Below are 26,039 nucleotides of genomic sequence, written 5' to 3' on the forward strand. Positions count from 1 at the left end.
ATGCACCACCATGGCCAGCCCCTGTTGCCTATTCTTTCCATCAAACTTCATAGCAGCTCTTGTCTGCTTAGTCCTCATACCCTCATGTCCTATATCTTCTCAAGTTCAAGTGCATCTGCCTGTCCCTTATCTGAATAGGACTGGAGTGGAACTCAGAAAAAAATCCTGGTTCCAGAATCAGGTGTGATTGGCAGCTGATATCCTTGGGATTATATTTGATACAGTACACAATTAGAACAGTATGATAGCAGGTCCCTTGAGAGACAAGCCCACCCTGCTAAGTTTTATAAACTGCTAATCCCTAATGACTCCCCTTCCTGTCATGGCTGTGCCCTCTGTTTGCCTGCTGTTCCATCTATTCCTTAACTTCAGGTAACTCATGGCTGCTGTCCATACCAGATACACATACTGGAGTCATCCTCTTCCACTGGCCACTGCTGTGGTTGGAGCTCCATAAACTACCTCTATTGTCACACTGTCTACTAATTGGTCTTTAAACTGAAGACCTTCTGGCAAAGGATATGGGAAAGATTGCTTAGTTGCTACCCAATAGCCTGTGCCTGTCCTTTAATAACAGAACCCTTGCTTAGTGTTGAGACCATTGCCACTCAGCTAAGATTGCAGTTTTTAGCTTCCCTTGCAGATAGTTTTGGTTATGAGATTTAAGAAGTAGTAATTTCAAGGGGTCTGCTTTTGCAGATGGAGGCCCTTTCTCAGTCCTCCAGGGGAAGAAAAGACCTATACTATCTGAGTTTTAGGGAAAAAAATATTTGGTTATGCTTAGCTCTAACTTCTGTCAGAACCTAACTGTGAGGAGTTGTCCTCCCACCTCTCCCCAGTCTGTCCTCACCCTGTCTATGTGCAACATGACTGGGCAAGCTTCCTCCATCAAGGAAGTCTGTCATTGCGCAGCTCTGCCTATATACTGTATACAATATGACCCTGGGGAATATCAACTGCCAATCTCACCTGATGCCATGACCAGGATCCAGTTCTTGTGATCTCTGTTGAAAGAATTCAGACAAGACACAGTATAAGGTAGAAGATAGGAGTAAGTTATTGCCAATTAAAGTGCAGTATTCTCAAAGGGTGAATGTAGACGACTATCAAACGGATCATCATGCCAATATATGTCAGGCTTCTTCCCGCTCAGGTAGTGCCCAGGGAAGAACCAGGCCTACTGGTTCCTCCCTAGGGGTTGAGGGAGGATGATGAGCTTCAGACGACCCAGAAACCTCTCCTGGCCACCAGAGAAAAACCACACTTAGTCGGGAATCTTTTCCAAGCATGAACTCACTTCATTGTTACAGGCGGGTGTTTATATAATGTTGAGAAAGAAGGCGAAGACTTTAGGGTGGGGTGAGATGTAAGGGCCAATAGCATACCGAGGCCTCTGAGATGATTGGTTCTAAGTGCACAGGAGTGGGGACTCTAACTTCCTGTGCAGAAGTGGCAGGCCAGAGGCCATTTGGCCCCCTGCTGAGTTCTAAGTGCCCATGGGCAGGAATTCTAATTTCCTGTGTGGAAGTAGCAGGCCAGAGGCCATTAGGCCCCCTGCTGAGTCATAGCTGGCAGAGGCAGTTAGGCTCAGGAAGTTCCACTAGGCTTCGCGTCCCAGCCTCTCAAGGCCCAGCAAATATACATTGTAGCTAGGCTTTATGCTGTTTTGAAAGTCTCTAGAACATGTCCCCTAGGGGACAGTTTCCTGATTAGGTGATTGGCAGGCTCTATAGAATCCAGAAAACCTCTGACTAGGCAATAATCTATCTTGTGACCTTCTGGGATGTTCAGAATGTCATGTCTCTACAAGGTCCAGAAATATGATACAGATCCCATTCTTTTGGCCAAAAAGCAGAGTGCTGTAGTTTCAATTGTTGTTTTTACAAATTGCCTTTATCTGACTAGGACAACAATATACATGCATATGTGTATTATTTACGTTCTTGAGGTTGGGACAAACAACATATTTATGAAAATACACTTTCACACACACACAAGGTCACTCATTGTCCATTGTAGTGGTTTGGATTAGATGTCCTCCATAAACTCATATGCTTTCAATGCTTGGTCCCCAGCTGATAGTAATTTGGAAGATGGACCCTTGCTGAAGAAGCATGTTGTTGGGGAGAGCTTTAGGGTGTTATAGCCAGCTCCCTCTTGCTAGAGATAGGCTCACTGTCTTTCTGCTGTTTGCTAACTGCTGCAGCAAGTGGTGATGTCCAGCCTCTGTTCATGCTATGTTTTCTCATGCCATCATGAAACTGTCCCTTAAGGCTGTAAGCCAAAATAAAAACTTTCTTCAGCCAGGTGTGGTGGCACACGCCTTTCATTCCAGCACTTGGGAGGCAGAGGTAGGAGGATTGCCATGAGTTCCAGGCCACCTTGAGACTACATAGTAAATTCCAGGTCAGCCTGAGCTACAGTGAGACCCTACCTCAAAAAAATAAAAAACCTTTCCTCCTATCATCTGCTTTTGTTTGGGTGCTTTGTCCCAGCAATGAGAAGGTAACTACAACATCCATGCACAGAAGACTGGTTGCATAAACCATGGCCCATCCAAACAGTGGAATACAATGCATATTAAAAAAAGCATGAGGAAGATATCTATGAACTTATATGATGGGATTTCTGTGAATTCATGAGGAAAGTAAAGTGAAAAGAGCATACCACATTCTTTCTAAACAAAATTTTATTGACAATTTCTACAAATATAAACAATAAACCATGATCATAAACCCCTCCCAACACCATCCATTCTACCCCTTCGAACCTATCCTCTCCACCTGAATCCCTTTTGTTTTACAACTAGTTTCTCTTTTATTTTGATGTCATCATTTTCCCCTCCTATTATCAGGTCTTGTGTAGGTAGTATCAGCCACTGTGAGGTCATGAATATCAAGACTGCTTGTGTCTAGAAGACAGTATTATAAGCACTCCTCCCCTTCCTTTACTTCTTACATTTTTTCTATTGTAAGACCCCCAGAACGAGGACCCCACACTCTGCCCGGAAATGGCGACACCCCAAATCACTCACGAGAAATGGTCTTGATGCAAACAGCAAGAGGATTTTTATTCCAAGCGCGCTGGGGCCCACAGTCGTACACCACGCAGGGGTAGAGGACTGCAGAGCCCCGAATGCAGGAACGGGACAGTTTTTATAGGGTTTCTAACACAGCCTTGCATTAGACCAATCATTTTTTTAACATCAGGAGCCCGCGGGGTGCGAGCCAGTCAGTTTGTGCCACCCCATGGTTTCTAAGCCAATTAGTTTAATTTCTTCAAGCCCCTTGTGGACCAATCAGTCTCCTATGACCTTGGTGGTCAGCATTTGCGCAGGTCCTTGGGTGGGGGTAGCAGAGTGTGGTATCAGTCTCCTATGACCTTGGTGGTCTGAGGCAGGCTGCTACGGCTTATGGTGCGGGCTACTAAGGCTTATGGTGCAGGCTATTTACAGAAACCAAATAAGTGGTTCACTTTATTATTCACTTCCCATCCTTGAGGGCTATCTCATGCCCTTTTTACCTAGTTTTATATTAGGAGTGGGCTCTGATATAATGAGAAGAGGGATTCTTTACTTGCTTCCAACAAGGAGTAAAGCCTGGAGTTTGAGGTATGCAGGGGCCCGCTTAAGCTCCCTTTGGAGAGTGATAGTATTTCTGGGCTTCTGAATTCTTGGGCCTTTCACTATCACCTCTTCCACAATGGTCCCTGAGCCTTGGAGGATGTGATACAGATGTCTCAATGCTGAATACTCCACTGTCACTTCTCCTAAGTACATTGGCCATTTTTGAGTCTCCCCAGTGAAAAGAGAAGCTTCTCTAACCAAAAGTGAAAGTAGCATTAATATATGGGCATAAACATAAGTGTTTAGAGGGCAAAATATAACCATATAGTCAGTCAGCAGTAGTAGTTTCCCTGCTGGGCTTATGACCTCCCCAGCCACAGGCTTTGATTAGGTTTTCAGTACCAGGCAGGAATTCCCTCCTGTGGAGAAGACGTCAAGTCCAATCAGAGAACAGTTGGTTTCCCCCAGGTACACTGTGGAACATGCATGCCAATACACACACACACACACACACACACATGCATGTGTGCGCGCACACACACAACGCACACACCATGCACACCCACACATACAGATACATACACATAATTTAAAAGATCTGAATATGTAAATTTGCCTAACATTCTCTATTTAAAAATTATGTTGAGCTGGGCATGGTGGCACAGGCCTTTAGTCCCAGCACTCAGGAGGCAAAAGTAGGAGGATCACTGTGAGTTCAAGGCCACCCTGAGACTACATAGTGAATTCCAGGTCAGCCTAGGCTACAGTGAGACCCTACCGTGAAAAAAAAAAATAGGGCTGAACAGATGGCTTAGCAGTTAAGGCACTTGCCTGCGAAGCCAAAGGACCCAGGTTCAATTCCCCAGGACCCATGTAAGCCAGATGCACAAGGGGGGCAGCATCCATCTGGAGTTTGTTTGCAGCAGCTAGAGGCCCTGGCATGCTCATATTCCCTCTCTCTCTCTCTCTGTCTCTCTCTCTCTCTCTCTCTCTGCCTATTTTTCTGTCAAATAAATAAATAAATAAAATATTTTAAAATATTGTTTTAATTCTTCTGGAGCTTTTACATTTATGTATGAATTATAGGATCAGCTTGTAATTTCTATGCCGAAGAAAAGCCAGCTATCATTGTGACAATTGTCTTGACTTTAGATTATTTCGACTAATAGTATTATCTCAACAATATTATTTATTTTCATATCCATGACACACACACGTATTTGGATCTTTAATTTCTATCAGTGGTATTTCATAGTTTTTATTATACAAATCTTATACTCTTTTGTTAAATTTATTTACAAATGTTTTATTTTTATTGATGTCATTGTAAGTTGAATTGCATTTCTGTGTGTACAGTGTGTGTGTGTGTGTGTGTGTGTGTGTGTGTGTGTGTGTGTGTGTGCCCCCTTGATGAGACATTTATGTCTCGGTTTTTATTTCTCAGATGTGCAGAGGTAAACATTTCATACAAACTTCTGACACTGGCAGTGTAAACTCAGGGTTCCAGAAACAAAGCTCATTCCATTCAAGGTCCATATGACTGATTTGGGCTGCCCTGTGACCTTCAGATTAGTGAGCTAAAGAAGATGGTGATACATATCTCCATGTCACCAGCCATGCTCTCTCTTGAGCAGAGTTCTGCTCCTGGGTCATCTGGCTCAGATCAGCAATGTGGTTCAGCAATTCCATCAACACAGGAGTGAAGATAAAGTTTTCATTGAAATTGACCCTGTAGTGCTGGCCCAGGTCAAGCAGGAAGACAGTGAACTGGGAGGGATCCAACGTGCCATCCTCCAAGTCCCCCATCTTCAGAATGACTGCAATCTTTATGTAGGAGGTCTTAGTGACATCTGATCTGGGCATTGATGGTGGGGCACTTGAATCACAGCACACTCAGACCTGAATTGCATTTCTTATCTTGTTTCATGATCATTCTTTGCAAATGTATGGAAATACAACTGATATTTGTATGTTGATTATGTTGGTCTTGTATCTTGCTCCATCTTAAACTCATTTTGGGGGGTGCAAGCCCAACAGACTGGCCTTTTTTTTATGTGTGTGAGAGAGAAAATTGGAATTCCAGGGCCTCCAGCCACTATAATCAAACTCCAGATGTGTGCACCACCTAGTGAGCATGTGCAACCTTGTGCACTTAGATCACCTTGCATCTGACTTACGTGGGACCTGGAGAGTTGAACATGAGTCCTTAGGCTTTGCAGACAAGCACTTTAACCACTAAGCCATCTTTCCAGCCCCTAATCTCATTTTTGTAATTTGAATATGGCTGCCAAAAATTCATGTGTTAGCAACTTAATCCCAACATTCATTTGTTGATAGTATTTGGAAGCAGGTCCTTTGGGAGTTAATTAAATGTATTAGACTTTTTCACTGTTGTGGCCACAACTAAGAGAAATAATTTCAAAGGAGGAAGGATTTATTTTTAGCTCACAGTTTCAGAGGTCTCCATCCATTATGGTGGTGGGAGATGGCAAAGCAGAGTGGAATTGGAATAGGAAGGAACAGGGAAAGATACGTCCCCCAAGGACATACTCCCAGTGACCTCCTTCCTCCAACCAGGCCCTACTTCCCAGTTTCACCTCCTCTCAATAGTATATTCAGATTTTTCACCCATCAGTGGGTTAAACCATTGAATAGGTTAGAAGTCACAGATATCTTTCTGGAAGCATGCTTGTATGCACATCCAGAGTTGTGTTCCATTCATCTCCTAGGTGTTTCTCAATCTAATTAGGTTGACGCTCAAAACTAACCACCACATTAAGATTCAATGAGGTCAAATAGTGGGATCTTGTGATGAAGTTAGTAACCTTATGTGAAGAGGGAACTGAGTTTTCATGTTCCTCTGCTCTTGCCATAGCCCTTAGCATGTCTGAATGACATAACCTTTGACTTCTCAGCCTCCAAAACTTTGAGAAGAAATTTCTTTTTGAATAACCTTCCCAGTCTCAGGTATTCTGTTGTACAATACAAAACAAGCCAGGATGCTCATTTATCAGTTCTAATAGTTTTTATTTGGATGCCTTAGGATTTTCATTACAAATTATGCCACCTGCAAATACAGTGTCTGAATTTGTTTCCAATGTGGATATCCTTTATTTCTTTAATATGTCTAGTGACCTGAGCTAGAATCTATAGTACAATGTCAAAGAGAAGTAAGTGGACAATCCTATCTTGCTTATGTCCTGCAGAGAAAGCAGTTGTTATTTTACCCTTTAACCTGAGAGTTGATAGATTTTAGAGAGGAAGAGCAGTACAGTCTGAGGGAGGCACTGAGATGAACTGGCCTTTTAGAATTGGAGCTGTATTAGAAGCACATCATGCCACAGGCAGCGAGAAGAGTATGAAGCCAGAAAGCAAGGCTTCAATTCCAAAGAACAAAAGGAGGTGGAAAGGGGTGTGTCTGTGTGCGAGAAGTCAGAGAGGCCCTGGGTGAAGGTGGCCGATGAAGAAGGTCCTTCAAGTTCTCTAAGGACGAGGGTCTGCTGTGCTGCCCAGATGCCCTGCTTTTCAGAGCAGGGGTGGGGAGAAGTTAGGAAGGCACTAGATAGGAGTAAAGTTGTAATTCAAGGCTTCCTTGGCCTACACAGCAGGGCCTCTTAAAAGTGCTCACATCTGGGGCTGGAGAGAGGGCTTAGCGGTTAAGCACTTGCCTGTGAAGCCTAAGGACCCCGGTTCGAGGCTCAATTCCCCACGATCCACGTTAGCCAGATGCACAAGGGGGCGCACACATCTGGAGTTCGTTTGCAGTGGCTGGAGGCCCTGGCGCGTCCATTCTCTCTCTCTCTATCTCTCTCTCTCTATCTGCTTCTTTCTCTGTCTGTCACTCTCAAATAAATAAATAAAAATAATAAACAAAAAAAGTGCTCACTTCTGTGTTCAAGCAATGTTCACTGGTGATGCTTCATAGATAAGTTTTATCAGAATGAGATGTCCTTCCATTCCTTTGTTTGACTTTCTCTCTGTGTGTGTGTGTGTGTGTGTGTGTGTGTCTGTCTGTCTGTCTGTCTGTCTGTCTTTGTGTAGTTTCATCCAGTGCTCCATAACCCCATAGCATCTGCGGGGCTGCCGAATACTTTCTGGGGTCTGTAAGGAGTCACAGTTTGAAGGGAGAGAGAAGCAGTCTATACCTGGGTCCACCACTCTGTGGCTGACTGCTCCTCGGGCTAGGGCTCAGCATTCTCCCAGGCGCCGCTTCTGTATGGGATTGCTAAGATCTTCCACACTGCAAAGCAGCTGGTCCAGGCTGCAGTCAGCCAGCGTCCTATGCAACCCCTCAGTGGCCTGATCGTTTTTGTCTCCATCCTCCTCCTCCTCCCCACACACATCTTGGCTGAGTGCAGCCGGTCAGCTCCTCCTGCATCTCTTGCACATGCTCCAACCATTCGAAGGACTGTCCCTTCCGGGCTGCCTGCAGTGGAAGTTATTTAGCAGGCTTGCCAATCCCCCTTCCATCTCATAGATGGCTGATTCCTCCATCAGGAAAGAGTGCTGTGGGGACTGGGGGGCCTGCGCAGTGGACGCCAATTCCGGCTAGCACTGGGGGTCGTTTCCCCTTGCCTGTGCCCCTAAACTTGGCTCTCTGCTTGGCTGCAGAGAGATGGGGGAGTCTCAGGGCGAACGAGGCCCTGTGGCTGGTGGCCAAGAGTACGCTTTATAGTGTGCGGTGCCTGGAGTGGCTAGCAGGGAGAGCTTTGGACTCCTTTTCTGCTTTTAGTCATCCATCCATTGGGTGTTGGCTGGGCCTCAGGCCTGCAAGTCTGGGGTCTGAAGTGATGCTCCTGTGCCAGCTGCCCCAACCCTGGGCACTCCTCACCTCCACCCCCATCACAACAGAATGTTGGATTATGTAAACTGTTCTCAATGTCCTGTGTGCTTTTGTATCCGTTATCTTGCCATATGAGAAATATCTTAAAAACTGCATCCTTTTTACTTACTCTCCATTCTGGAGATCAGTCTGCACTTGGGGCTGATCTAATCTTGCCAAGACCTGGAGCTGGATAGGATGAGGGTCCTCGCTCACACTTCTCTTTCTCTGCCTGTGGTCTGTTATCTGCAGGGTTTCTACACTATGCGTGTTTACGTGGAGATTTCAGAGCAGTGATGCAGGAAAGCGAGAGAAGCTGCAAGTCTCTTGGGCCTTAGTTAGAAGTCACCCTTTGTTCCTACATGTTTTACCAGCCACAGCCAGTGACAAGTGTAACCCAGTAGACCCCAGACTAATGAAATAAAGTGATAGGCTTCACTGGGCTTTAAAAAAAATAAAATAAAATGGCCATAGTTGTACATATTTTATTTTCTATATTAAGACTAGTATTACTTTTATTGTGATTTGTGTATTCCAATATATATAGAAGGTCCATATACACTGAGAATTCTGTCATGTTTTGGTCAATAACATTTTCCCCTTGGAAAAGCATGCATGCCTTATCCATGTAGGTCATTTTGGGATGCTATCACAAAGTACCACAAACTGGATAGTTTATAAATAATGGAATTTTCTATTTTTTCTTCCTTTCTTACTTGCTTTTTTTTTTTTTCTTTCTTGTATGTTACTAAGTAAACCCAGGCTGACTTCAAACTCTCAATCTTCCTGCCTTAGCCTCCTAAGTGTTGAGATTATAGATATGTGCCACCACGCCTTGTGAGAATTATTTTTCTCACAGATCTAGATGCTGGAAATCTGAGATCAGGGTAGAGTTCTTCCTCTGAGTTGTAGACACAGATTTTCATATTCTCACATGACCACCTGGCATTTTACTATACCATACCCATTAAAGGTAAAGTTCACTGACTGTTTATTTCTTCCTCCTGAGTCTGATTGCATCTTCCCTTAGCCATTCTTCACCCTGTTTTATTTTCCAAGTGCAACATTTTCTTGGATAGATAAGAACCAATAAAGATGATTTTCTCTGTGATTTATAACTTTCTCCCCAAGGGAAAGAAAGAAGCTAAATAAATTTTACTCTTGGAAGAAAAGTAGTGATCTCAGAATATGTAATGATAAAGGAAATTTACTCTTTGGTACCAAGTTCCATAAACTCAACAGGAAACCAGAATCTGGAATGTTGTCAATAGAATTCAGCTTCCTCTGTTTTCTGTTCGGTGCATGGCTTCTCCCTTAATCCCATTTACATGATTTGTTCATTAGTGTTCAGAAACAGCTGGTCCATAACTAAATAGAGACAATGAGAGTAATTTCATATTAAAAATTATAATTAAAGTTCCAGAAGCAAAATTGAGTCTTTATTATAGTATAGAAGAGTTATGGAAGGCTGTGTTTTATGGAACATGGTCCTGGAAAGTAAAGACTGCTAACACACTGGACCCCCCAGTTGTTGAGAATCTGAAAGTTGACTGTGGTTTTCAGCACTCCACTGTGAGGGGAAAAGTACATCATCATGAAACATGGGCATAACAACTCACTGTAATCACAAAACAAAACTTCTTCTAGATGCAGTGTATGTTCAGTTCCAATCTCTTGCAAGAAAAAGTTTGTGAGCATATAATTTTTAAAGTTTAGATATTAAGTTTTCATCAACATAATAGTGAATGAAACATGCTTAAAGGATTTCAGCATCAGAATTAGGCAAAGAGACCTCTCACACTCAGTTAACCAGAAAAATCTATTAATTTTGATAGCTTTCACAATCTAATAATGCAAATGAGTTAGTATTTGTTTTTATTTAAAGTAGATCCTGCCTTCTTGCTATTGGTAAGCATAGCTACCATATATAGGGAATATTATTGTATTCTTTAGTACATTCCATAAAATACATTATTTCATACTCAGAGCCTCTGTGGCTGTCACAGTAAAGTTCTACAGACTATGTGACTTAGGAGACACAGCTCTCAAGATCACAGTGTCTGCAGGATATATCTTCCAAGGGCTGTGAAGTTCCTGAGGCTGTTTGAGGCTTTCTTCCTTGGTTTGAGGATGTCTGTCCTTATGTCTTCATATTATTTTTCCATCTATACATGTCTATCTCCCAATTACTCTTTTTATAAGAATTCTGGTTGGAATAGTTTGAATGTATGTCCCTCCAACGGACTTGGGTGCTTTATTAAAGTTTGAACCTTGGATTTCCAGCCCCTTGTCACTGTGGGAAGATCCTGGGGTCCAACCTTAAGGTATGCTTGGGGGCAGATCTGATCGCCAGCCTAAAGTGCAGAGTGGTTTGATCTCTGCCTGGGTCCCTGCTATCTTGCAGCTGGTTTTTGTGATTGCTTTTGGTGTGTGATGGCTGGGGTTGGCTTCTCTCTACTTGAATCTGTGAAAGGGGGCCAGTCTCTTCTACCATCATGGAACTTTCCTTGGATCTGTAAGTCTGAAATAAATCCCACTCCTTCCATAAACTGTGTCGGTTTGGAAGTTCATGCCAGCAACATGGAGCTGACTACAACACTACTCATATTGGTCAACCTAATACACTCAGTCTAACTTAATTATATCTTTAGAATATCCCATTTTGGGGGCTTGGAAGATGGCTCAGTGGTGTTCACTGTGCAAGCATGAGGACCTGAGTTTGATCCCCAGCATTCACATAAAAAATCCTGGCATGGCCAAGCATACCAATAACCCCATTGTTAAGTGGGGTGCAGATAAGAAAATTGCTGGGTTAGCTGGTCAGCCAGTATGACTGAAAAGCAGTAGCTCCGGGTTCAATGATGTTCAGCCTAAAGGTTTGCAGTAAGAGACTCTGTCTCAAGGAAACACAGCATAAAAGCAATATAAAATGGACTCAGCCAGCCGTGATGGCACACACCTTTAATCCCAGCACTCGACAGACAGAGGTAGGAGGATCACCGTGAGTTCAAGGCCACCCCGAGACTACATAGGTAATTCCAGGTCAGCAGCCTGGGCCACAGTGAAACCCTACTTCAAAAAAAATAAAAAAAAGAAGGACTCCCAGTGTCCCCCTCTCGCCTCCACACGTGCACAGAGGGCATGCACACATCTGCACACATGCCTGCATACACCAGACACACACACACACACACACAGGATCCTCCAATGGCAGCCACATTCTGAGGTTCCAAGGGTTAGGACTTCAAAGTATGAGTGCAGAGGCACAATTCAGCCATACCAAAAAAAAAAAAAAAAAAAAATCCAGTTTCATAACTGTGGAACTAGACCTGGGAGAATGGCTGTTTGCAGCTGGCAAGATAGTTCCGTGGTTGAGGCACTTGCCTGCAAAAGCTAACAACCCAAGTTTGATTCCCCAGTAGCCACATAAAGCCAGATGCACAAAATGGCACATGCATCTAGAACTTATTTACAGCCATTGGAGACTCTGGTGTGCCTATTCTCATTCTCTCTTTCTCTCTCTGCTTACAAATAAATAAATTTTAAAAAAATTTAAAGCATGGCTATTTGTTTGCATCTTTAGTTAGTGGGGATAGAGCCAAGACAACCCCAGATCCATTGAATGCCAAAGCCCTGATATTAACAACACATACACTCTACACTCCTGCTTTTAATAATACACGGATTTCCCCATCAGCCTTCCTTACCCAATTTCAGGCCCCCAGATAGCACACACTCAGGCTCCCTACTGTATCAGCTCATGCCCTCACACTGGCCTCCATCTTCCTCTGCATGCATCACAGTGCTCTAGTTGGGCTTTTCCTCCATAAGGGTCCCAACTGCTTCCTCATTCCTGGCCATCACAAGCCACATACCCAGCACTACCACTGCCCTTCTGAAGGCTCACCATGGGGCCATCAGGGGTTTCCTTTAATTATGGCTGCTTCATATCTCACCTAGGTCCTCTGAGCCTGCCCACCAGTATCCACCAGTAGTGAATAAATTAAGCCAAGATTATTATGTGGGGAAAGGCAGGAGTCTAAAGTAAGAGCATAGTCCGGGGAGGGCAACAGGGGGACAGAGATAAGCAAAAGTACGATAAGATATGTGAGGAAATGTCACAGGGAAATCCATTGTATGCTAACTAGACAAATGATAAGCCAAGATATAAAACTTAGGAAAGCATTTAGGAGTACCCCAAAGCTTTTGTTCACTCCTCTGCCCCTTCTACTCAACAGGACCCATAAGTCCTTGTACCAAGCCCCAGCTCCGTGTGGCTATGGGCATCTATCTGCATATGTGCCTGACTACCAAGTTGTAAGGTCAAAGCCCTGACTTACTTCTGAAACCCCAGTGGTGACTATTCAACAAGTGCTTGAGGAATTTATAAACCGTCAGCGCTGTGCTGTGATTGGCATTCTCTTCTCTAGGTTTCAGAACGCGTGCCTTGGGCGGGGCGCGCCTGGGTGTGGGGAGCGCTCGCTCGCTCGCACGGAGTCCTGCGCTCACCCTCCAGCACATCAACAGCTGGGTGCGACAACCTGTGACCCCAGTGCAGAGTGGGTGGAGACAGGATGACTGATGAGGCTCCTGGTCAGCCAGGCTAACGGAAAAATGGTGAATTCCAGGTCCAGCAAGAGAATCTGCAGAGTGACTGAGGAGAAGTCCTGACATCCTCCTCTGGTCTCCACTGTGTGCAGGCACAAGACCAGTGCATCGGTACAGGGCCCTACCTCTGCCACACACGCTCCAAAAACAAAAGAAACAGGAACGCACGCCTTAGGAAAGGTGGCTGCCCTGAGGGGACAGAACAAGAAGGCTCTTCTGCGTGAGTGACTTCCTCAGAGGCAGTATTAAGATATTAGGCGCAATGATCATTTGAGGCTCCTAACAAGGGCTGAAGGAAGGGGAAGGTGGAGAAAGACAGATCCAGAGACCAGAGGAGCTTTTCTGAAAAGCAGTGTGCATTGCTATAGCAACAGCAGCAATTTGTGGTCCTTCCTTCCTACCTGCTGGTGAGGAAGAACTGAAAGGCTCGGCCTCCTATCCCAGCAGGGTGTTCTCCTGCAATCTCTTGAGAGCAGGCGCCCGGGAGACAACAGCCCAGCAGCCAGGGCTGAACGCACCAGATATGAAGGGAAAAGCTGAGGAGGGTGGGAGGGACATACTCCTGCCCCGAGGTGAAGGCTTTAGCGTGGGCCGGAGTGACTCGGGAATAAAGGAATAAGCTGTCACCACTGGCAAATAATCACAGCTGGGGCAACCGTTCTTGGAGCTGATTACCTAGAGAGCCTCTGCTTTAATTGATTTTACACAACCTCCTGACTGCAAAATTAGGAGCCTCAAACAATAATGGCAGTTTTCAAAGGACAGCTGCGTGCTCAAGTGGACACCCCACACAGAATTGTTTACTGGAGCTTCTAATGACTTGTTCCTCTCAACCGAGCCAGAACATATCTTTGTAAAGACAAAATCCAAGGATTGCCAGACCTGTGAATAGGAGAAAGCACATGAGGATGTCACTGCAGCACGGAATGATTAGTCCGATAATCAAATTGGCAGCTTCCTCGTAAGATTCACCTGTTTCCACAGCAAGAATATGATCCAGAAATGCTGACAGTATTGTCTTTCTAATTTTTTCCTTTTTTTCTTTTTGTCCATTCTAAGCCCAAAGCATAATTCTAATCAACAGTGATTTTTTTTCACAGTTTGAAGAAAGGAGAGCCTTAGGGACAATTGTAAATTGTATATGGCACATTGATTAATCAATGTCATTGATGAAGGCATAAGAAAATCATGAAGTCATAAAAAAACAACCTGGGGTTTATCAAGGTTTTCTTTGAGGGAGAATTACCTCTCCTATCATCCAACCAAAGAGCAAACTTGGCCAAACAATTCCTAGAGCAGATCACGGTTCATTAAAGAACAAACAGCAGATGCAATTTCAGGGCGACCCCCCAGGTGCAGCCACTCATTAGGAGCCACATGACTTCCTTAGCAACCCTGCTGCTGCTGTTTAGCTCTGTCTTCCTCACATCTGGTGCTCCAAGGATGATGCATCTAATAAATGTGTTCATAAGCCAGTAATCTACTTCTGGCACTATTTTTGCTTCTTTTTACACCAAACTTCATTCATGGGGAGGAACCATGTTAATTGTCCCTTTGCTAGGTGACCTTTCTTACTATGTTGTTATGAGATTTTAGGAATCCCAAAAATGAGTGTGGTCTTAGAAGTCAGGTCCTGCGTATGCTGTAGGCTGATATCTTCATGCCATAGTTAGAAATAAAATATCAGGCCAAGGTGGCATAAGGGGGAAAAACCCTCAAAACATTTCCTTCAGGCTGGAGATATGTCTCAGTGGCAGAAAACCTTCCTTCTATGTGCAAGGTCCTGGGTTCAATCCTCAGAATTGAGAGAGGAAGGAAGGAAAGAAGGAAGAGAGAAAGGGGTGGAGGGAAGGAAAAGGGAAGAAGAAAGGGACAGCAGAAAGAAAGAAAGAAAGGAAAGAAGGCAGGAAGGAAGGAAGGAAAGAAAGAGGACTAGGGAAATGATTCAGCAGTTTAAGGCACTTACTTGCAAAGCCTGATGGCCTGAGTTTGACTCCCCAGTACTCATACAAAACCAGACGCACAAAATAGCACCTCGGGAGTTCACCTGTAGCATCAAGAGGCCCTGGTGTGCCCATACTCTCTCTCTCTCTCTTCTCGCTCTCGCTTTCTCTCTCTCGCTCTAATACATAAATAAATATTTTTTTTAAAAGAAAGGAAGGAAGGAAATAGAAATCATTGCTTCTAGGCTTGCAGGGGAGCCAGAACATCGTCAGGAGACTATGATGCATCGCCTAACATCTAGATAACAACATGTAGTGTTACATACAAATGGTACATATTAAGATAGAAAATTAAATACAGCCACTTCCATTTGTGTTTATGCCAATGATATGGATAAAGGCAAGCAGATGGAGGTGCTGCCTAATTACCAAACAACCAAGGGTTGTTTGATGTATCTTAAAAATAGAGATTTATTCTCCAAAATTCACATGGATTTTTCATAAGAATGCTCATCCATGTGTCCGTGTGGCCACTCTTGACTGTCTGAGGGGTCAAACTACACCAGTGCTTGCTTTTCTGAGGACAAGGAACCAGCTCACCAAGAGAAACAGAGGTAAATGGGTCGATAGGATAGGATGTAGTCAGACACCTTGAACAGGAATAAGTAAGAGCATGATTATACCCCTACCACCAACAAACTCAACCATGCAACCTCGGCTTGGGAGTCTGGATCAACATGTAACAAACCAACCCAAAACTTAGTGGCTTAAAATAGCCACCACATATTTCTCACAGATCTCTGGCTAAGTGATCCAGTGAATCTCAAATGGGCTTACACACTCATCTGTGGTCAGCTGATGGAGTCTTTAGGACCCGAAGAATGTAGGAGGCCCTCTTGCCCTCTGGTGTGGCAACTCAGCTCTGATTCATGCAGCTTATCTCCTCCTCCAGAATGCTAATTCAAGATTGTCTGCATGGTTGTGGAGAGGGGGAAGTGAAGCAGAGGGAGGAGAGTGATTGGAGAGGGAGATGTTGGCGTTGCTGTGCCACAGTTATACGTCATGAAGCATTTTTAGCAGCTACAATGTAATAAAACATCATCAGTAGTGACATTTGGAGCAAAGAACTCCTGCAAGGTACTTATTTATGAATGTCCTTTGCTACAATTTGAGGCAGAAGATGAACTAGTGTATGTGTATATGTTTTTAATTTTTAACCTTTGTCTTTCTCTTTCTCTGGAAAGCTTTGAGGAAGTTTGCTACGTGAATGCATACACAAAAATTACAGCATATTTATAAATAAGAATGAAGAATCTAGATAAGAAAAGCATAGTTGTTGAGCCGAGCATGGTGATGCACGCCTTTAATCCCAGCACTCAGGAGGCAGAGGTAGGAGGATCACCAAGAGTTCGAGGCCACCCTGAGACTACATAGTGAATTCCAGGTCAGTCTGGGCTAGAGTGAAACTCTACCTTGAAAAACCAAAACAAGAAAGAAAGAAAAGTATAGTTGTTAATAGGGGATCAAGACCCAAGCTTAGGGCAGTGTATTACGTTACTCACTGCTGTCACCAACTACCTGATCAGAAGCAAGTTGTGGAAGGAAAGGATTTATTCTGGCTTACGGTTTTAAGAGGATGCATTTCAGCGTAGTGGGGAGAGTGTGGCAGCAGGAGCAGGAGGCCCGCTGGTCACAGAGCAGTCACAGGCAGGACACAGAGCTGACAGGGATGAGGCCGGGCTATAAAACCTCAAGGCCCTCCCCCAAGTGGCCCACTTTCTCTAGCAAGGCTCCACCTCCTAGAGGTTCCACAACTTTCTCAAGCATCGCCATCAGCTTGGGAGCAAGTGTTCAGACCCATGAACCTATGAGGGACATTTTTTTTTAATATTTTTTTCTTTATTTTAATTTTATTTATTTATTTGATAGTGACAGAGAGAGAAAGAGGCAGACAGGGAGAGAAGAGAGGGAATGGGCGCGCCAGGGCCTCCAGCCACTGCAAACGAACTCCAGATGCATGGGCCCCCTTGTGCATCTGGCTAACGTGGGTCCTGGGGAACTGAGCCTTGAACCGGGATGCTTAGGCTTCACAGGCAAGCGCTTAACCACTAAGCCATCTCTCCAGCCCCTATGAGGGACATTTTGCATTCAAACTAGAACAGGTGGTAAGGGACTGTGGTACTTTGAATGGATGGATCCCAATATATTCCGGAATTTTATTAAAGTTTGTAATTTAGATCTGCAGCCCTCTGGCTGGAGGAGGCGACACTGGGTAGATCTTAGAGTCCAGCCCTAAGGAGTGGTGGTAGATCTGGAATTCCAGGTAAAGATGTGCAGAGTGCCAAGGTTTGCCTGGAGTTCCTTAGTGTGCTTGCTTTGCTGGTGGATTTGGATAGGTTTTTCTCTTTGCCTGGACCTGTGAAAGTAGGCCAGCTTCTGCCATTATGAAACTTCCCCTCTATCTTCAATAAATCCTCCATAACCGTGCCTGGTTTGCAAGTTCATCTCAGCAACCTGAGGCTTTCTGCTACAGGGACACTACCACAAAAATGTGAATACTGCCATAAAGCTATATCATGACTCTGTTATAGTCATATAATTGACTGTATATTTCCTAGAAATAAAGTACCAACAAGGGTTGGAGAGATGGCTTAGTGGTTAAGGTACACGACTGCAAAGCCAAAGGACCCAGGTTCAATTCTCCAGGTCCCACATAAGCCAGATGCACATGATGTTGTATGCATCTGGAGTTTGTTTGCAGTGGCTAAAGGCCCTGGCATGCCCATTCTCATCTCTCTCTCTATCACTCTCTCCTTCCCTCCTTCTCTCTCTAACAAATGAATAAATAAGAATAAATCTTTAAAAATAAATAAGTACAAACAAGTATTCCCCAAAGTGTGGCACATACCTGGGGTGTGTGGTGGCGCAGGCTACGAAGCATACACCCTCCTCCCATACCTCAGTGTACTGCCAATGAGAAGCCCTTCCTTCCTGCTGAAGGTGCCAAGGTACTTCCTTTCTTCCTATCAACTCCCCTCACCTGACTGGAAACGGCATCTGTGTGTGTTGTGGTCTATGCTTCTCAGGTCTGAGGTAAGTAGATTTTAATGCACAATAGCAGGAACCCTGTCCACACCAAGGTTAACACAAAACAAACAAAATAGAAAACAAAAACAGCTGGTGGGTAAAGGTGCTTGCCTGCAAAACCTAATGACCTGAGTTTGATTCCCCAGAACCTACATAAAGCCAGATGCACAAAAAGACACATGCATCTGGAGTTCATTTACACTGGCTAGAGGCCCTCGAGCTCATTCTCTCTCTCTCTCTCCAAATAAATAAATAAAAATATTTTTAAATTTTGTAAATAAAAACAAATAGCTGGTGTTTTTGGAACAAGGTGAAGGGAAGTGGTATGAATGTTCCCATATATGTCATTGGCACAATGTTTTCTTGAAAATAAATTTGCATTTTTAAAAAATATTTTACTTTTATTTATTTATTTAAGAGAGATACAGAAATAGGCAGGGTGAGAGAGAGGGAGAGAACGGGCATGCCAGGGCCTTTAGCTACTGCGAACGAACTCCAGATGCATGTAGCCCCTTGTGCATCTGGCTTATGTGGGTCCTAGGGAATCGAACACATGTCCTTTGGCTTTGCAGGCAGATACCATTAACAGCTAGGCCATCTCTCCAGCCCTAAGTTTGCATTTTAAAGTAAGTCAAGGGCTGGAGAGATTGCTTAGTGGTTAAGGCCTGTGAAGCCTAAGAACCCAGGTTCACTTCTCCAGGTCCCATGCAAGCCAGATAAGGTGGTGCATGTATCTGGAGTTTGTTTGCAGGGGCTCGAGGACCTGGTGTACCCATTCTCTCTCTCTCCTTCTCTCTCTGTGTCTTTAATAAATAAATAAGCAAAAATAAATCTTTGTGAGGAAAAAGTAAGTCAATAGTGATATCAATATTAATTGAACAGGGATGCACGTGGTATATGTGATAAGGCAAATTTGAGAAGACACTATGGAATCATCTGGAGGTTGGGAAACAGGGCTCATCATTCGTGAACCCCACTGGTTCCTAATGAAATTTACAAAGTGAGTTCACAACAAATATTTTCTGTGTGAAACTGGTATACCATAGGACCCATGCAAGCTTGGCAAGTAGGAAAAAATATAATAAAGTATGTCTGCAGTTATGTCTAACAATATTAAAGGAGTTAGCCTTAAATACTCTGACACAAACTTCTCACCTGCTCAATGAATTTGCAAGATATTTAACTGACTAGTTATCCTTTGGGTTTATGTGGATATTTCTAGAAATTTCTTTCCCAATAGAAGAAATTATGTTCCCAATACAACAGAGACAGACACATTTTTGTTCATTTTTACCATGTGGCAACATGTTGGGTACATAAATATCTAATTAAGTAGATGAATGGAACTTAATGTGAAAGAAATGGAAAGGTCAGAATCAAACTGGAGTCACTTGTGACAACCCCACCAAAAAAAGGGAAGGAGCTGGGTGTGGTGGAGCACTCCTTTGATCCCAGCACTCAGGAGGCAAAGGTAGGAGGATCACTGTTATTTCAAGGCCACCCTGAGACTAACTAGTGAATTCTAGGTCAGCCTGGGCTAGAATGAAATCCTGCCTCAAAAAAAAAAAAAAAAAAAAAAAAAGGTAAGTAAATTAGACAGAAGATTATGAACAAGGCTCTTGTGATTATTTGATAGTGACTACCATAAAAGATTGCCAGACTGCAAGCCAGTGCAAATGCTATCAAAACCTTATGTTGTCCACCAGAACATCTGCCAGCAACTGCTTGCTCAACCTCAGAATGCCATCAATCATGTTTTTAGTCATCATGGACAAGGATTATTGTTTCAAAATGTTTGATGCAATCCTCTTCATTTTTGTCCATTTGTCCTTAAAAACTAAGAGGGCAGGGTGGAGAGATGGCTCAGCAGTTAAAGCACTTTCCTGCAAAGCCTAAAAACCCAGGTTCAATTTCCCAGTACCTATGTAAAGCCAGATGTGCAAAGTGGTGCATGCATCTGGAGTTTATTTGCAGTGGCTAGAGACCTTGGTATTCTCTCTCTCTCTCTCTCTCCCTCCTTGTAAATAAATAAATAAATAAATAAATAAATAAATAAAAATTTTAAACACTTACAGGGCTGGAGAGATGGCTCAGCAGTTAAGCGTGCTTGCTTGCAAAGCCTGCCAGTCCAGGTCCCATTTGCCAGTACCCACATAAAGCCAGACTCACAAAGTGGCAATACATGCTTCTGGAGTTTGTTTTCAGTGGCAAGAAGGCCCTATCATGTCCATTCATTCTCTCTCTATCTTATAAATAAATAAGATTTAAAAACAAAAACTGAGTCTTGTCAAACTCTTTGTATGTGCCCATTGTTTATTATGGGCAGACATACTCTCATTGCAAAGTTCAAGCTTCTTTCTTTCTTTCCTTTTTGTTCTCAATCTTTTTTTTTGTATTAAGTAGAAGCTTTGTATGAATACATCATGTGTAGGTACCATTATTTCCCTCCTCCTTGCCCCCACTCCCCTGAGGGCCCTCTTTAGTGGGATTGCTGGTACTCACCATGGAATTATGGGTTATGAGTTGTGAGAGCAGCAGTCAGTCATATGGGGAGAATGTCTCAAACTTCTTTTTTTTATTTTTTTTTTATTTTTTATTTATTTATTTGAGAGCAACAGACACAGAGAGAAAGACAGATAGAGGGAGAGAGAGAGAATGGGCGCGCCAGGGCTTCCAGCCTCTGCAAACGAACTCCAGATGCGTTCGCCCCCTTGTGCATCTGGCTAGCGTGGGACCTGGGGAACCGAGCCTCGAACTGGGATCCTTATGCTTCACAGGCAAGCGCTTAACTGCTAAGCCATCTCTCCAGCCCTGTCTCAAACTTAATGCTAGTCCCAAATCAAACCCACCACTTTCTGGTTGACAGTGACATCTAGATGTGAATACGAACGAACAAAAATGGCAGAGCTCGCGCTGCTTCAGCTCTTAGAGTATACAAACCATACAAGCTCTTGCTCTAGGGCCTACCATAGCTCACAAAAATCAACCCCAAAATTGCAACTAATTTTAAAAAGTATCTAAATATGGATTTTCTTCTTTTTGTTGTTAATTATGAGCCCTGTGTTGAGTGTGTCATATAACTTCAATATTAGCTGATGAAAGAATGAAGCAATCAGAAATATCCAGATCGAGATACCTTAAAAACAAAGCAGCCAGAACATTCCTCATCATAACTAAATGAGATTGCTCTTTTAATCAGTAACCTCTGAAAAGATCAATGGTCTCATCTCCATCTCAGCCTTGTGAAGTGCTCTGTGTGGGGCTGGAGAGACCACTCAACAGTTAAAGGCGCTTGCTTGCAAGCCTGACTGGGTTCTATTCCCCAGTGGCAGGGGGCCCTGGTGCACTCATATTCTCTCTCTCAAATAAATAAACAAATAAATATTTTGAAGTGCTCTGTGTGGCTTATGTATGTTGCATAAAATAGGTAATACACATAACAGCATGTCTCACAAACCTGCCCAGGTTGAGAGGACATGCTGGCACTTCTCTCTAATGAGGTACATAGTTGAAATAGTTGGGGAACTATTGCTTTAAATAACTAAAAATATGAGGTAGCTGAATGAAATTACTCAGTGTAAGATCACCACACTTGAAGAACACCCAGTAGTTGTTTTCACATTATTCTAATTACAAAATAGTTTATCTAACACTACTTTTTCCAGGAGTGTTCTAATTGAGGAAGCCTTACCTACAAGGCCACATCCCAGTTGTGACATTAATATTAACATGCAGGGGAGATTCATTTGACTGTTTTCCATGGCCAGAGGAAACTGACGGAAAAGGGAGAAGAATGCAGCCTGCTTTGCGCCAGCAGATGCTGAAGCAGGGCTGTCTGCTCTGCAGAGCTCTGGGTGCTGGGCAAATTCAACACTCAGTCCTGAGTCAGCGCAGAACTCGTCCACTGGTAGTTTGAAAGCAAAAGGGCCCCAGAGTCACATGGGTTTGTGATTAAGCCTTGTACTGAACCCCCAGCTGGAAGAGCTTTGGGGAGGTAGAACCTTGCTAAAGGAGGTGTGTCCCTGGGGGCAGACCTTGAGGTTTACTAGTCCAGCCAACTGGGTGCAGACCGAGCGTATCTCACTCAGACTACTTCAATCGAGCTGATGTGACAAGATGTGACACCCCGCTGTTTTGCTTGCGCCATGCTTGCTTTCCCTGCCACAGTAAGGCTTCCCCTTGAAACTGTAAGCTGAATAAACCATTTCCTCCCATAAGTGGCCTCTGGTCAGGCCTTTTGTCCCAGCAATGAGCAGGTAACTGCAGGACCATAATACCCAAAGCTGCTGCCACACATCCGTCATTAGGGAAAGGTCAGTACAGGCATCCAGCCAGCTGGAAGGCACAGAGTGACCATGCTTGAACAAGCCAAGATGGAAGTGTCTCCTCATGTGAATGACAGTTGTGGAAATGCAGCCCACAGCAGAGGAGAGAGGAGCGACAAGCCCTAGTCCTTCACATTGTGGTCACTTTAAAAAACTGGGCCTAGCTGTCCACTGTGTGTTGCTCTACTAATGCCTAAGTCTGGGAGTTTTACATTTTAAGTATTTTGCCCACACAGGAAAGGCCGTTTTTGTTTATTTGTATAATTTTATTTTTTAAATTTCTGATTTCATATAAATCAAGTACATTTTCGTCACTAGCCCATGATGTTGAGTGGTACCTTTAAACTTTTTATGGACAAAAATAAAACGACCAAATTGTTTGGCTTAGCAAAGTAATTTCTGCACACATGCTGTATTTGTTTCTCTAAACTTTTTCACAGCATATTTTAAAACAAGTCCTTATCTTCAGCTGAATCTAAACCAAATTGTTGTCCTAGAGCTTTGGGTCCATCAGTCAGGGCAATATTCACTTTTCTGAAGTAATACATAGTGATACATGATGTGACCCTAATGTCAGGAATTATCAATTTATTAATAATTAATAAATTATAAATGTGTAGTAATTTATAAAGAACAGAGCTTTATTTCCTACAGTTCTGGAGGCTAGAAAGTCCAAGATCAAAAGACTGTTTGAGGGACTGAGGCCTTCACGACTCCACAGTGAATCTCATAACCCCACTGAGGAGGGCCCCAGGGAAATGGTTGATGCCATTCTCAGCCCACCAAAGAGGGTAGAAGGGCATGAACACAGTGGGTTCTCACAGCACACACAAGAGGGAAAGAGAGGGAGGAACAAGGGGCAGGCCGACTCATTCTTGCATCCTGTGATATATAACTCACCACTCCCATTGTAATGGCATTAATCTGTTCACGAAGGTGGAGGGCCTTCTCGTGAGTGATTTGGGGTGTCGCCATATCCGGGCAGAGTGTGGGGTCCCCATTTTGGGGTTCCTTCACTCAGACTGGACAGATAGTTCGGTGGTTAAAAGGTTTGCTTGCAAAGCTTGATGGACTGGGTTTGGTTCCCCAGCACCCACATAAAGCCAGGTGCACAAAGTGGCTCATGTGTCTGGAGTTCATTTGCAGTGGCAAGAAGCCCTGGTGCACCCATACTCTCTCTTGATCTCTCTTGCTCTCTCTGACTGCCTCTTTCTCTGTTTCAAATAAATAAATAAAGAAAAATATTTTTTAAAAAGAAACCCACTACCCAGTGTAGATGGAAAATGGAAGCCATCCAGCATCTGAGCCACAGGGCATCCCAGCGCTTGGGCCACTGGAATAAGAGGAAGAAGCAGTTGACAAGATGAGGGCAAGCCAGGAACATGGTGCCAGGAACCCAGGCCAGGTGCTTCTCAGAGGTGGAACAGCTATGTCAGAGAAATGAGGCCTCCCCACGGGCTGCTGCAGGTGACAGTCAGGAGGGCATGGCTCTGGCAAGAGGAGTGTCAGGGAGCCTGCCAAGGGTGAACTCAAGATCAGAGAACCAGAAACACGGCTGCGCAGGTCATCTTCACAGCTTTTGACATAGCAAGTTTGAGGCTAGCCTAGGATACGTGAGACCCTGGAGGGGTTGGGAGGGAGCAAGAGAGGAAGGAAGGAGGAGGAAGAATAAGAGAAAAAAGATAGGTAGGCTGAGCATAGTGGTGCATGCCTTGAATCCCAGCACTCGGGAGGCAGAGGTAAGAGGATTGCCGTGAGTTCAAGGCCACCCTGAGACTTCATAGTGAATTCCAGGTCAGCCTGGGCTAGAGTGAGACTCTACCTCGAAAAACCAAAATAAAAAAGATAGGTTCCCATAATATTAACAACAACAAAAAAATCAAATCTACAAATGAGGGTTTACTATGATATCACACTATTCCACTCTGTCAATATGGTCTAATTTGATTTTCATAGTGAGCCTACAACACAGACCTGACTATCTCCACCACGGACTCATAACCACCTTCTGAAGCCCAGGCTGACATTCTTTCCTGCCTCTGCCCCTCTACGCCTCCTGAGTGCCCAGAGCACAGCTTGCTGAGTGCTCCTCTCTGATCTTCCATTGGCAGGACCTCTTCCTCCTCCTCCGCCTCGTGCCCTGGACCTGCCACTCATGGAGCATTGTGGTGACGGCTCAAGTATCGGTGTCTTATCGCTGCTGGGTAGCAGAAGCGGTGCGTGGTGGCAATGGAAGACTTGGGTCTGACATGACACCTGGTACAGAGGAGACACACGGTGCCTGGCTGTTGAAGCTGGACCCAGAGGCACACACTTGTATCTCAGTGCAGCGGTAGAGGGCGCTAGGGCAGAAGGATTACCATGAGTTCAAGGTTAGTCAGGCCTACAGAGTAAGTCTCTTTTTCCACAAAAACATGACTAAATTATGACATAAAGAATGATGGTGGGCTGGAGAGATGGCTTAGCTGTTAAGCGCTTGCCTGTGAAGCCTAAGGACCCCGGTTCGAGGCTCGGTTCCCCAGGTTCCACGTTAGCCAGATGCACAAGGGGGCGCACGCGTCTGGAGTTCGTTTGCAGAGGCTGGAAGCCCTGGCGCGCCCATTCTCTCTCTCCCTCTATCTGTCTTTCTCTCTGTGTCTGTCGCTCTCAAATAAATTAAATATATATATATATATATATATATATATATATATATATATATGAAAAAAAAAAGAATGATGGTGATGGAGAATGGAATTTCAAAGGGGAAAGTGTCAGGGGGGAGGGAGGGAATTACCATGGGATTTTTTTTATATAATCATGGAAAATGTTAATAAAAATTTAAAAATTTAAAAAAAAGGAATGATGGAAATTTTAAAGCTTAGTAGTTTTAGATATTAAATTTCTAAAATGAATAAAAGAGGTAGCTGTGCAGTTTCTGTTGACTGACTTTGACATTCCTCTGCCTGAGCCTCTAATAACCAGTCCTGCTTGACTTGAGTAGAATAATGTTCATCCACATTTTGCTAATGAGCCTGTGGCTCTGCAAAACTCTGTCACCATAGGAACACAAATTGCTCTCAGTGGCATTTCAGGCATTTTACTGCTCTATGGCTGGCAGGGCAGACCAAAAATAAGATGATCATCAGAGACTAGTGGAGACCTTAGCTAAAAGATGGCTGGGGTTATAGGAGGAGACTGGCCCGGAGCTCACTCTGTGACCTTGAACTCATGGTAATCCTCCTGCCTTATCATCCCCCCTCCAACGCTGAGGTTGCAAGTATATGCCCCAAGCCCAGCTTCAGCAACCATTCACTGAACACTTGCCCTGTGCTGGCCGTGCTACTGGACCAGAGGCATCCTGGCATACCTCACATGGCTTCCATGCCACACTCCCCTGCTCATGAGTTTCAAGTTTTAGACATCTTTCTGAGCTTGAAATTCCTGTTTAACATGAAAAGAGCTGAGCATGGTGGCATATACCAGTAGTCCTAGAACTTTGGAGGCTGAGGCAGGAGGATTGCTGTGAATTAGCACACAGGCTGGACTATATAATGAGTCCAAGGCCAGCCTTGATGTGATACGTAGATGCAGCTACTTAAATATATTTCGTTAGTGATCACACAACTAAAAAGTATAAATATAACTAAACCAAGTGAGCCAATTTCCATAACCATTCAACTCACCTGCTCACGAGGCCAAGCTTTCCT

The 26,039-nt window shown here is 44.0% G+C and overlaps 1 pseudogene; it reads right to left on the reverse strand.

Annotated features, from left to right (window-relative positions):
• Positions 1-7,704: 7,704 nt before the first annotated feature.
• LOC123461525 lies at positions 7,705-8,305 on the reverse strand (annotated as a pseudogene).
• Positions 8,306-26,039: the final 17,734 nt, after the last annotated feature.

Source organism: Jaculus jaculus, chromosome 6 (genome assembly GCF_020740685.1).
Source record: "Jaculus jaculus isolate mJacJac1 chromosome 6, mJacJac1.mat.Y.cur, whole genome shotgun sequence".
Taxonomy (NCBI): domain Eukaryota; kingdom Metazoa; phylum Chordata; class Mammalia; order Rodentia; family Dipodidae; genus Jaculus; species Jaculus jaculus.